The sequence below is a fragment of the Pristiophorus japonicus genome, chromosome 8 (assembly GCF_044704955.1).
Source record: "Pristiophorus japonicus isolate sPriJap1 chromosome 8, sPriJap1.hap1, whole genome shotgun sequence".
Classification (NCBI taxonomy): domain Eukaryota; kingdom Metazoa; phylum Chordata; class Chondrichthyes; family Pristiophoridae; genus Pristiophorus; species Pristiophorus japonicus.
Genome location: NC_091984.1, coordinates 179,969,516 through 179,981,947, shown reverse-complemented (window position 1 = coordinate 179,981,947; position 12,432 = coordinate 179,969,516). Strand labels below are relative to the sequence as shown.

General features: G+C 46.9%; 1 protein-coding gene across 2 annotated transcripts in view; it reads left to right on the top strand.

Moving 5' to 3' along the window:
* Nucleotides 1-12,432, top strand: part of ctu1 (cytosolic thiouridylase subunit 1 homolog (S. pombe)) — a 31,063-nt gene continuing 18,631 nt past the window's right edge. Inside the window, exon 1 of one of the 2 annotated variants that reach the window (XM_070886298.1) lies at nt 1-47. The gene's annotated coding sequence lies outside the window, so the exon portion shown is untranslated. The other variant, XM_070886299.1, reaches the window with a different exon arrangement.

Below are 12,432 nucleotides of genomic sequence, written 5' to 3'. Positions count from 1 at the left end.
CCTGGTTCTGACCACTGAGGAGCCGGCGACGATCCGGGACACTTCAGGTATGGCGGCGTTCCGAGCCGGCAAGCGGCGGATCAGATTGACATTTGTGGCTGACAGGTTGGGCAAGGCCTCCATCCCTTTGGGGGTCGAGTCCTAGGGCTCTCGTGTGGCGGGGCTGTTCCCAGAAGAAGCGACAGAGCCTGTCGGCTGACAGGAGCTGTGGGGACGGGCCTGGTTATACGGGCAAGGCAGCGTGTAGTGGGACACTGGGGCCGAGTGAGTGAGTGAGAGGTGTACGTGGGGACGCTTGGGTTGTGTGACCTCTGCTGCATGATAACTCTTTGAAATCGTCTCTGTTGCCCTATATATTGATTGCCTTGTCTCCACAAAGTAGTTTTAGTATTGTATGCAGATATTACATACTCCACACTTGGGAGTACTACGTGCAATTCTGATCGCCATATTATAAAAAGGATATAGAGGCACTGAGGAGGATGTAGAGAAGATGTACAGGGATACTACCAGGTATGCCCCCTCATTTCTATCAGGAAAGTATGAACAGATCGGGTCTCTTTACTCAGAAGACTGAGGGGTGACCTAATAGAGGTCTACAAAATTCTGAAAGATTTTGATAGAATAGCTACAGAGAGTGTTTCCACTTGTGGGGGAAGAGCAAAACTAGAGGCCATCAATATAAGATAGTCACCAAGAAATCAAATAGGGAATTCAGAAGAAATATTTTTACTCCGAGTGGTGAGAATGTGGAACCTACTACCACAAGGAGTGGTTGAAGCAGATAGTATAGATACATTTAAGGGACGGCTAGATAAGCTTTTGAGGGAGAAGTGAATAGAGGGTTATGCTGATAGAGTTAGATGAGGAATGGCAGGAGCAGGCTCGAGTGGAGCACAAACGCAGGCATGGACTGGTTGCTTTAAATGGCCTATTTCTGTGACGTATGTCCGATGTAATTTACTGCATGGAAACAGGCCAATTGGCCCAACTGGTCTGTGTGGGTGTTTAAGCTTTGCATAAGCCTCCTCCCAGTTTAATTGCCTCTTCCCACTTTGTCCCCCTGTCCTTCTAATCCCTTCCCAGCACATCCCTCTGTGATACCACTTGTCATGTATCTCATATCACTGTATATAACTGTATCTTACCATGCTATATACATGACTGTAACTAGATATGACCTATAACCACAAGCATACCTTACCACCAGGGGTGCACTTTCAGGAGACACTGCACACCTATCCCACACAGGTATATAAAGGCAGGTCTCCGGCAAGTGAGGCATTCCAGAGCTGTGAAATAAAGGTGCAGGTCCTGAGTGACCTTGACTTCAACATGTGTCTCGTGTAAGTCTGTACTGCAGGGTCAGGACCTTACAGTGGCGATGAGGATGGGATCACAGAATGGCTACCAACGGCTCGGATGAGAAATACAATGCTGGAGATAATTGGGAGGACTTTATAGAAAGGCTCCAGCAAAGCTTTGAAACCAAAGACTGGTTGGGCAACGATAAGGCAGACAAGAGAAGAGCCCATCTCTTGACCAGCTGTGGCTCGAAAACATACGCCTTAATGCAGGACCTGCTGGCACCCGAGAAACCAGCAAGCAAGTCATTTGAAGAGTTGAGCACACTGGTGAGAGACCACTTGAAGCCAGCGAGCAGCCTACACATGGCCAGACACAGGTTCTACAACTGCAGACGCTGTGTGGGCCAGAGCATACCTGACTTTGTGGCAGAACTTCGGAGGCTGGCTAGTTTATGTGGGTTCTCCGATGAACTAAGGAGAGAAGTACTGAGAGACTTTTTTATTGAAGGAATAGGCCACGCAGGCATATTCCGAAAGCTCATACAGACCAAGAACTTGATCCTAGAGGCAGTAGCACTGGTCGCTCAGACATTCTTGGCAGGAGAAGAAGAAACAAGGTTGATCTATACTGCGGGTACGACAACTAACGAAACATTGGAACAAGGGGTTCACGGCATGAAACAAGCCGCTACCCGCACACACAGACAAAGGCAGGAGAGCAACCCTTCAACAGCAGGCAGTGGCGCCAGAAGCCATCAAGGTTCACATGAACGGCCATTCACACCTCATCAACCCACAATGCGAGCAATCAACTACAAACTGAGAGAAGCTCAAGAGAGATCAGCCAGACGCAGCTCATCCTTCGGAAACAATGGAAGTGGTCTGTGCTGGAGATGTGGGGGAAGGCACTCATCAAGGGGGTGTCGATTTCAGCATGCCGTTTGCAGAAACTGCAACTATACAGGACATCTGGCCCGCATGTGCAGAAAAACAGCAGTTCGGCTAGTATACGAATCGGAAGGGTCGGAAAGCGGCCCAGAAGACAGTGGGGACAGTGCCCGGGACACCGAGGTACAGCGGGTCAACACGATCAATGTCCACTGTTCTTACAACAAAGATGCTTCCAATAATGATGAGGGTCCTACTCAACGCGATACCCGTCAACATGGAACTGGACACGGGAGCGAGTCAATCTCTAATGAGCGTCCAACAATGTGAACAGCTGTGGCCATACAAAAGCAACAGACCAAAACTCTCAAGGGTCGACACCAAACTAAGGACTTACACCAAAGAAATCGTCCCAGTCCTTGGCAGCGCCATGCTCTCAGTCACACACAAAGGGACGGTGAACTGACTTCCCCTGTGGATTGTCCCTGGAGATCTCCTAGCATTATTGGGGAAGAAGCTGGCTGGCAAAACTTAATTGGAAATGGGATGATGTTCACGCCATGTCATCAGAGGAACGGACCTCTTGCTCAACAGTTCTAAGTCGATTTGAACATCTCTTTCAGCCAGGTGTGGGCACCTTCAAAGGGGCTAAAGTTAAAATCTACATCACACAGGATGCTAGACCGGTCCATCACCAGGCTAGAGCTGTGCCTTATGTGATGAGGGAAAAGATTGAACATAAACTGGACCGGCTTCTGCGGGAAGGCATTATCTCATCAGTGGAATTTAGCGACTGGGCAAGTCCTATCGTCCCCGTCATGAAGCCTGATGGACCCGTACGAATCTGTGGGGATTGCAAATCTACCATAAACAGAGTCTCCCTACAGGACCAATACCCGCTGCCCAGAGCGGAGGACCTATTTGTCACATTGGCTGGAGGAAAACTTTTCTCGAAACTAGACCTCACATCTGCGTATATGACGCAAGAACTGACAGAGTCTAAGCTACTCACCACCATCAACACACATCGAGGCCGTTTCATGTACAATCGATGTCCATTTGGCATCAGGTCGGCAGCTGCTATATTCTAGCGCAACATGGAGAGTCTGCTCCAGTCCATCCCGGGGACGGTTGTGTTTCAAGACGACCTACTCATCACGGGCAGGGACACCGACTCCCATCTCCGCAATTTGGAGGAAGTACTAAAACGATTGGATCGGGTAGGCCGAAGAGTTAAGAAATCCAAGTGTCTGTTTCTCGCGCCCGAGGTTGAATTTTTGGGCAGAAGGATTGCCGCTGATGGAATCCACCCAACAGAATCCGAAACCGAAGCAATTCATCTGGCGCCCAGGCCCCGGAATGTCTCGGAACTGCGCGCCTTTCTCGGGCTACTCAATTACTTTGGGAACTTTATGCAGAACTTGAGCACACTGCTGGAGCCTCTCCACGTGCTACTCAGAAGGGGTGCGATTGGTTTTGGGGGGACGCCCAAGAATGCGCCTTCAATAAGGCACGCAACCTTCTATGTTCCAACAGTGTTTTGACTTTTTTTGACCCAGGTAAAAAGCTAGTTCTTACATGTGATGCATCAGCGTACGGGGTCAGGTGCGTTTTACAGCATGTCAATGGTGCGGGTAAATTACAACCCATTGCTTATGCCTCCAGGTCACTTTCGCGGGCGGAGCGCGGGTACGGTATAGTGGAGAAGGAGGCGCTTGCGTGCGTGTACAGTGTCAAAAAGATGCACCAATACCTTTTCGGGGCCAAGTTCGCATTAGAAACAGACCACAAACCCCTCACGTCCCTGCTATCCGAGAACAAGGCAATAAACGCCAACGCCTCGGCACGCATTCAACGGTGGGCACTCATGCTGGCGTCTTACGACTGCACAATAAGGCACAGACAACTGTGCCGACGCGCTTAGCAGGCTACCCCTGGCGACCACGGAAGGGTCCGACGCGCAGGACTGAGATGGTCATGGCAATCAATGCCTTTGAGTCCACAAGTTCGCCCATGACGGCTCGCCAAATCAGAGCCTAGACGACCAGCGACCCCACGTTATCCTTAGTCAAAAGATGTGTTTTAACTGGTGACTGGGCAGAGGCTTGCGATGCCTGCCCCGAGGAGATCAAACCTTTCCGTAGGCTCATGCATGAACTATCACTACAGGCAGACTGCCTGATGTGGGGCAGCTGAGTGGTCATGCCTTTTCAAGGCAGAGAGGTGTTTGTCCAGGAGCTCCACCGCGAGCACACGGGAATCGTTCTCATGAAGGCCATAGCCAGATCCCACATCTGGTGGCCCAGCATTGACACGGACTTGGAGCTCTGCGTCCAACGGTGCACCATTTGTGCCCAACTCAGTGAGGCCCCCCTGAGCCCTGGCCCACCAAACCATGGTCGCAGGTGCACGTAGACTATGCGGGCCCATTCATGGGCAAAATGTTTCTCGTAGTCATCGATGCATTTTCCAAGTGGATCGAATGCACCATTTTAAACTCGAGCACCACCTCCACCACTGTAGAGAGCCTGAGAACCATGGTTGCAATGCACGGAATTCCTGACATATTGGTCAGTGATAATGATCCGTGCTTCATCAGCGCAGAATTCCAAGATTTTATAGTTGACCACGGCATAAATCATGATACGACGGCACCGTTCAAGCCAGCCTCCAATGGCCAGGCAGAGCGAGCAGTGCAAATCATTAAACAAGGCATGCTCAAAATCCAAGGTCCTATGCTACAGAGCCGCCTGTCGCTACTGCTGCTGGCATACAGATCTCGTCCGCATTCGTTGACTGGGGTTCCCCCCGTGCAACTATTGATGAAACGGACCTTAAAGACTAGGCTCTCGTTAATCCTCCAGACATGCATGAAATTGCTGAGGCAAAGCGCTGGAAGCAAACTGAGTACCATGACCGAAATTCGAGGAGGAGGTGGAATGGGATAGGGGACAAAGTGTTTGTGCTAAACTATGGCAGGGGTTCCAAATGGCTTGCAGGGACAGTAACAGGCAAGGAAGGAAACAGGCTACTGGTGGTACAAATGGACAATAGCCAAACCTGCCGGAGGTATGTAGACCAAGTAAAAAGTAGATTCACCAACAACACTGCAGAACCAGAGGCAGACTACAATGTGGAACTCACACCACACCTGGTGAACAGACAGAGGGAACAACCTGAGGAAAGGGCAGTCTCAACAGACAGCCCAGGCGCGATACCAGCAATCATACTGAACGAAACAGACAGCCCAGGCGAGATACCAGCAATCACACCGAAAGAAGAACAGGCACCAAGGCAAACAACTGAACCACAACTAAGACGCTCCACGCAAGAGCGTAGACTACCTGAGAGACTGAATCTATAAGGACAATAAGACCTTGGGGGAGGGTGATGTCATGTATCTCACACCACTGTATATAACTATCTTACCATGCTATACATGACTGTAACTAGATATGACCTGTAACTACAAGCATACCTTACCACCAGGGGTGCACTTGCAGGAGACACTGCACACCTGTCCCACACAGGTATATAAAGGCAGGTCTCCGGCAAGTGAGGCATTCCAGAGCTGTGAAATAAAGGTGCAGGTCCTGAGTGACCTTGACTTCAACATGTGTCTCGTGTAAGTCTGTACTGCAGGGTCAGGACTTTACACCACTTACAACTTTTTGTCAGTACAATATGCTTTATGTTTTGTAGCCATCTTTCAATCCATTCTGCTGGGCCCTGTTACCACATGCCCTGATCTTTGTCACGTATCTCTTATTGGATACTTTATTGAAGGCCTTGTGATATATATGAAATTTCAGATCTACTGCAATGTTCTCGTTTACTCTTGCTGTTATTTCTTCAAATAATTCTGTAAGATTTCTTAAGCAGGACCATCCTTTTTGAAATCCCTGCTGATTTTATTTTATTGACCATCTCTAGATGTTTTGTTATCTGATCTTTTAGCAAAGATTCTAGTATCTATCCTACCACTGATGAGCTAACTGGCCACAGTTGAGGAAAGAAATGATATTGAGGCTAAAAAAGCAGGGTAAATGAATGCAGTTACTGGACTAGTAATTCTGAAGCCTGCAAGTTTTATTGATTGCTGCTCTACACTGGTTAGACATGTTGCTGATTCAATTCTGCACAGAATCCACAATTTTAGACGTGTCAGCTTGATTCCATTGGTAGTTCAATCCCGAGTCAGAAAATTGTGGCTTTAAACCTCATTAGAGACTTGGCACATAAAGTAGGCTGACATTTTAGAACAGTACTGTTGTTTGATAACGCTCCTGTAAACCCATTTAATACATTAAAGGCGTTCTATGCTGAGAAAATTCTGCATTGTCGGAGGTGCTATCTTTCGGATGAGACGATATGCACTCCAAGCATGAGGCTATACAATGATGGTGTAGATTTACTCACTTGTAGGGATGGATTTTCTAACAGCTCCTTTTCTGTTTCTTAACTCTGACCAACTACATTCAGTCTTTGAACCCTTTAGTCCCTCTGTAGAATTGTAATATTATCCTTGATCAATACTGCCACTGAGTATAGATGGTACAGCACCATTACCACAACACACGCAAGATTCAAGATTCGTTGTAAAATGAAAATGGCATCTCGAAACGTATTCCACCAGCAGATGCAACAAAGAAGCCAAGTCGGTTTTCTTGAAACGCGGTCTGGTTACTTACCTTCCCTTCTTTATCACTCTTGAATACATTGTAGCCAAGAATGTTTAGTTCCCATTCCTGCCCATGTTTAAGCCAAGTCTCCATTATAGACACACAAACCGGCCGGGTTACACTTGAACAGCGCTGGGCCCAATATCCTCGCGGGGAGTTTTGCTAGTGCTGTTGTGGAGAGTTGAAACTAATTTGGCAGGGGGATGGGAATCTGAGAACAAATTCAATAGGGAAGGAAGAAAATCTGAAATTGGATAGCAAGAAAGTAGAAAGTGAATCTGTAAGACAGAGGAAACTAGGATTAGTAAGTAGTAATCCAGGAGATCTTCTTGTGCTAAATGGTATATACTTTAATACAAGGAGTATAGCGAATAAAGCAGCTGAGCTAAGAACACAGGTAGACACTTGGGAGTATGACATTATAGCCATTACAGAGACATGGCTGAAAGAGGGCAAGATGTGGCAGCTCAATATTCCTGGTTACAGGATTTTTAGACATGCCAGAGAGGGAAGTAAAAAGTGGGGGGGGGGTAATGGTATTGATTAAAGAAATGATTACAGCGGTGAGGAGGGATGATATGTTGGAGGGATCATCAAATGAGGCCATATAGGTCGAATTGAAAAATAAAAAAGGGACGATCACGCTGCTGGGTGTGTATTATAGACCCCCTAACAGTGGGAAGGAAATAGAGGAGCAAATATGTAGCCAATTTTATGTGAACTCCAAAGACCATAAGGCAATAATAGTAGTGGATTTTAACTATCCTAATATTGATTGGGACAAATATAGTATGAAGGGTATAGAGGGTGCGGAATTCTTAAAATGCATTCAAGAGAACTTTTTTAGGCCGTATGCAGCAAGTCCAACACGAGAGGAGGCGGTTTTGGTTTTTGGGAATGGAGCTGGGCAGGTGGAAGGGGTATTAGTGGGCGAGCACTTGGGTGCCAGTTACCATAATTCAGTCAGATTCAAGATAGTTATGGATAAGGACATGGCTAGACCAGGAATAAAAGTCCCAAATTGGGGAAAAGCTAATTTTGCGAAGTTTTGAAGTGATTTGGCCACAGTGGACTGGAAACAGCTACTTGTAGGTAAATCAGTGTCGGAACAATGGGAGGCATTCAAGGAGAAGATCCGGAGGGCTCAGGCCAAACATGTGCCCTTAAAGATAAAGGGTGGGAATAACAATTCTAGAGCACCCTGGATGTTGAGAGACTTACAGGGGAGGATAAGGGAAAAAAGAGAAGCTTACATCATATAACGACGGCTAAATACTGTAGAATCTTTGGAGGAATATAGAAAGTTCAGAGGTAAAATTAAAAAGGTTATTAGGAATGCTAAGAGAGAGCTTCAGAAATTCTTGGCAAGCAAAATTAAGGAAAACCCAAAGATGTTCTATAAATATATTAAGAGCAAGAGGACACCTAAAGACAGGGTAGAGCCTATTGGAGACCATGAGGGTAACCTCTGTGTCGAGGCAGAAGATGTTGGTATGGTTCTTAATGAATACTTTGTGTGTCTGTTTTCACAAAGGAAAGGGGCAATGCAGATACTGCTATCGAGGAGGTGTGTGAAATTCTGGCTGAAATAAACAAAGTGAGAGAGGAGGTATTAAAGGGTTTAGCAGCTTTGAAAGTAGTTAAGTCCCCAGGCCCAGATGAAATGCGTCCCAGGCTGTTGAGCGAAGTAAAAGAGGAAATAGCAGAGGCCTTGACCATCATTTTCCAGTTTTCTTTGGATTTGGGCACGGTAATGGAGGACTGCAAATGTGGTACCCTTGTTTAAGAAGGGAGAAAGGGACAGGCTGAGTAATTACAGGCCTGTCAGCCGAACCGCAGTAGTGGGAAAATTATTGGAAAAAATCCTGAAAGACAGGATAAATCTACATTTAATTAGGGACAATCAGCACGGATTTGTGAAAGGAAGATCTTGTTTGACTAATTTGATTGAATTTTTCACGGAGGTAACCAGGAGTGTCGATGAGGGTAGTACGTACAATGTAGTGTATATGGATTTTAGCAAAGCTTTTGATAAGGTCCCACATGGTAGACTGGTCACAAAGGTTAAAGTCCATGGGATCCAGGGCAAAGTGGCAAGTTGGATCCAAAATTGGCTTAGAGGTAGGAAGCAAAGGGTAATGGTTGATATTTTTGTGACTGGAAGGATGTTTCCAATGGGTTTCTGTCGGGCTCAGTACTGGGTCCCTTGCTTTTTGTGGTATACATCAATGATCTAGATTTTAATATAGTGAGTATGATTAAGAAGTTTGCAGAGGACACTAAAATTGGCTGTGTGGTTGATAATGACGAGGAAAGCCATGGACTGCAGGAGGATATTAATCTACTGATCAGGTAGGAAGATGGAATTTGATTCAGAGAAATGAGGTAATGCACTTGGGGACGGCTAATAAGGAAAGGGTATACACATTAAATGGTAGGCCACTTAGAAGTGTAGATGAACAAAGGGACCTTGGAGTGCTTGTCCACAGATCCCTGAAAGTAGTAGGCCAGGTGGATAAGGTGGTTAAGAAGGTATGCGAAATACTTGCCTTTATTGGCTGAGGCATGGGATACAAGAGCAGGGAGGTTATGCTTAAATTGTATAATACTCTGGTTAGGCCATAGCTGGAATACTGCGTGCAGTTCTGGTCACCGTATTATAGAAAGGACGTGATTGCACTAGAGAGGGTGCAGAGGAGATTTACTAGGATGCTGCCTGGAATGAAGAATCTTAGCTATGAGGACAGATTGGATAGGCTGGATTTGTTCTAATTGGAACACAGGAGGCTGAGAGGAAACCTCATTGAGGTGTATAAAATTCTGAACGGCCTGAATAAAGTAGATAGCACGGGCCTATTTCCCTTGATGGAGGGTTCAATTACGAGGTGGCATTGTTTTAAGGTGGAAGGTTCAGAGGGGATTTGAGTGGAAGCTTTTTCACGCAGAGGATTGTGGGGATCTGGAACTCTCTGCCTGGAAGGGTGGTGGATGCAGATACCCTCACCACATTTAAAAGGTGCTTGGATGGACACTTGAAGTGCTGTAACCTGCAGGGTTACGGACTGAGAGCTGGTAAGTGGGATTAGAGTGGAGAACCTCTTGTTGGCTGGTGCATATACGATGGTAAGTACTGCAGGGTGACCTCCTGGACTAGTTTCGATCGCCTGGATGGGTCGGTGAGAAATTTTCCCAGATTTTTTTCCCTAATTGGCCTGGGTTTTTATCTTTTTTTGCCTCTCCCAGGAGATCGCATGGCTCCAGTTGGGGGTGGATTGTAAAATGTTGCGATGCAAGGGGTGTCGCAGTTGTGTGGGGCGGACTGGTTGGGCCGGATGCTCTTTACCTTTCTGCCATTGTTCATTGTTCATAGGTTTATATGTAACCTTCAGGGCTGCTGACCGAGGGCCGTGTGACCCGCGGACACGATGAGCTGAAATAGTCTCCTCATATAAACCCATGTGTAGGCTGACCATGCATCCCCGGATTAGGTACAGTGTCCCCTGACAAAAAACTCACCAGTTCAGGGAACTCATCCCCAAGTAGAGCTATATTCATTGGTCTGCTGGTCGATAGGAATTGGATTTTAACTTTATTTTTGGATAACCTGGAAAAATTCAATCTTTTTTTTAATTAAAAACTTGAACATGCAGAAACCCTGGGGGGGGGGGGGGGAGCGGGTGGGTGGGGGGAGCTTCTCATCCAGTTCGCACTTGGTTTGAGCTCGGGAACGGATTCCAGGTGATGGTTGAACGGAGGCGACGATGGTGGCCTCAGCTTCTCATAATGCAGCGTGACAGAGAAAAGGCCCCATCGATAGCTTAGGCCGCACTGCACTCTGGTGGATTGAGTCACCTGACCCCACGTTTTGGCTCGTAGTGACTGGCCAGAGAGTGGAACCTTTAAAATGCGCGGGAGAATCCGAGGGCACGGTGAGAGCTGGTGGGTGAGTGGATATACTTTACCCCCGACATCAGTTCGTGGTTTTTTTTTTAATGAATAAGGCAAACCCTAAATTCTCCCACCGGGAAGAGGTTTCTGAGACAAGGGTGTCCTTGAATGGAAAATCTCAGTCTGTTTGGAACAGATTTAAAATTGAGAAATTAAGGGTTAGGGTATTCAGGGATGAGTATAGATGGTACAGCACTATTGCCAGACCAGATTCGAGATTCAGTGTAAAGTGAAAATTGCATTGTCTCCACTAGCAGAAGCAACAAAGTTGTCATGCTGGCTTTCCTAGCTGCTTTGCTATGTTTCCACCCTGTGTCTCCCCAGATTCAGTTTAGAAAATATGGTCACCCTACCCAAATGTCAACTTACACCTGCAGCTCGTCAAGCTTTTTAACACTCCTCGCATTAACGTAAATGCATTCCAACACAATGCTAGTTGGCTTTGCTTTTTCTCCCTCCATCTAATTCCTGCTCTTTCTACACTATTCTTTATTCTGTTGCCTTTTATCCCTGCACCTTGTCTCTCCTCTCTGCAGCTGCATCCTGGTGCCTCTTCCCCAGCCAAATTAGTTTAAAGCCTCCAGCACAGCACTTGTTAACCTCCCCTCAAAGACATTGGTCCCTGTCCTGTTCAGGTGTAATCCGTCTGCCTTGTAAAGGCCACTCCTGCCCCAGAACTAGTCCCCTTGCCCCAGAAATCTGAAGCACCACTTCTCCAACAACGCATTATCCTGCACTTTCATCCTGCTTCTGTACTCACTAGGGCATGGCACTCGGAGTAATCCAAAGATTTCCCCCTTTGAGGTCCTGTATTGTAATCGTTTTCCTAGCTCTTGAAACTGTACCTGTAGGACCTTAATCCTTTTCCTACCTATATCATTGGTTCCAACATGGACCACGCCTTCTGGCTCTTCCCCTTCCCCTTGCAGAATGTCCTGCACCCGTTCAGTGATATCCTTTACCCCGGCACCAGAAAGGTAACACACCATTCGGGATTCACGCCCGTGGTTGCAGAAGTGCTTTCCTATTCCCCACTATCCAGGCTCAATAGCAACTGCATTCTTACACTTTTTTGTGCCCCTCTGAGCAGCCCAATCTCCCATTGTGCGTGGATTTGCTTCTGACTGCACTCCTCCAAGGTGTCATCACCCTCACTGGTATTCAACACTGAGTGGCTGTTCATAGTTTGTGAGTGCCACTCTCTCACAGGATTTCTCCGCACTGCCTGCCTATTCCTCTTAGTATGCCTGGTGGTCACCCATTCGCTCTCCTCCTGAACTCTCTGTAGCTGCCGGGTGACTGCCTCCTGAAACATGCTATCTGCAAATTTTAGCTTCCCGTATGCACTATAGTGACGCCAGCCGCCCCTCAAGTTCAGAAACTCTGAGCTCGGGCAGTTGGCGGCACCTCCTACATATGTGGTTTATCAGGACACAGTGTTCTGGAGTTCCCACATTGCATGCGATGGCCCCAGCTGTCCAGCCATGTTAGCTACGTTACTTAAAATTCTTTGTTTGGTTTTAAGTCTATTTAACTGTTTATCCAGCATTAAAACTCTAACCACTAATAAAAACATAACCAAACAACAAAATACTTAAACTAACACT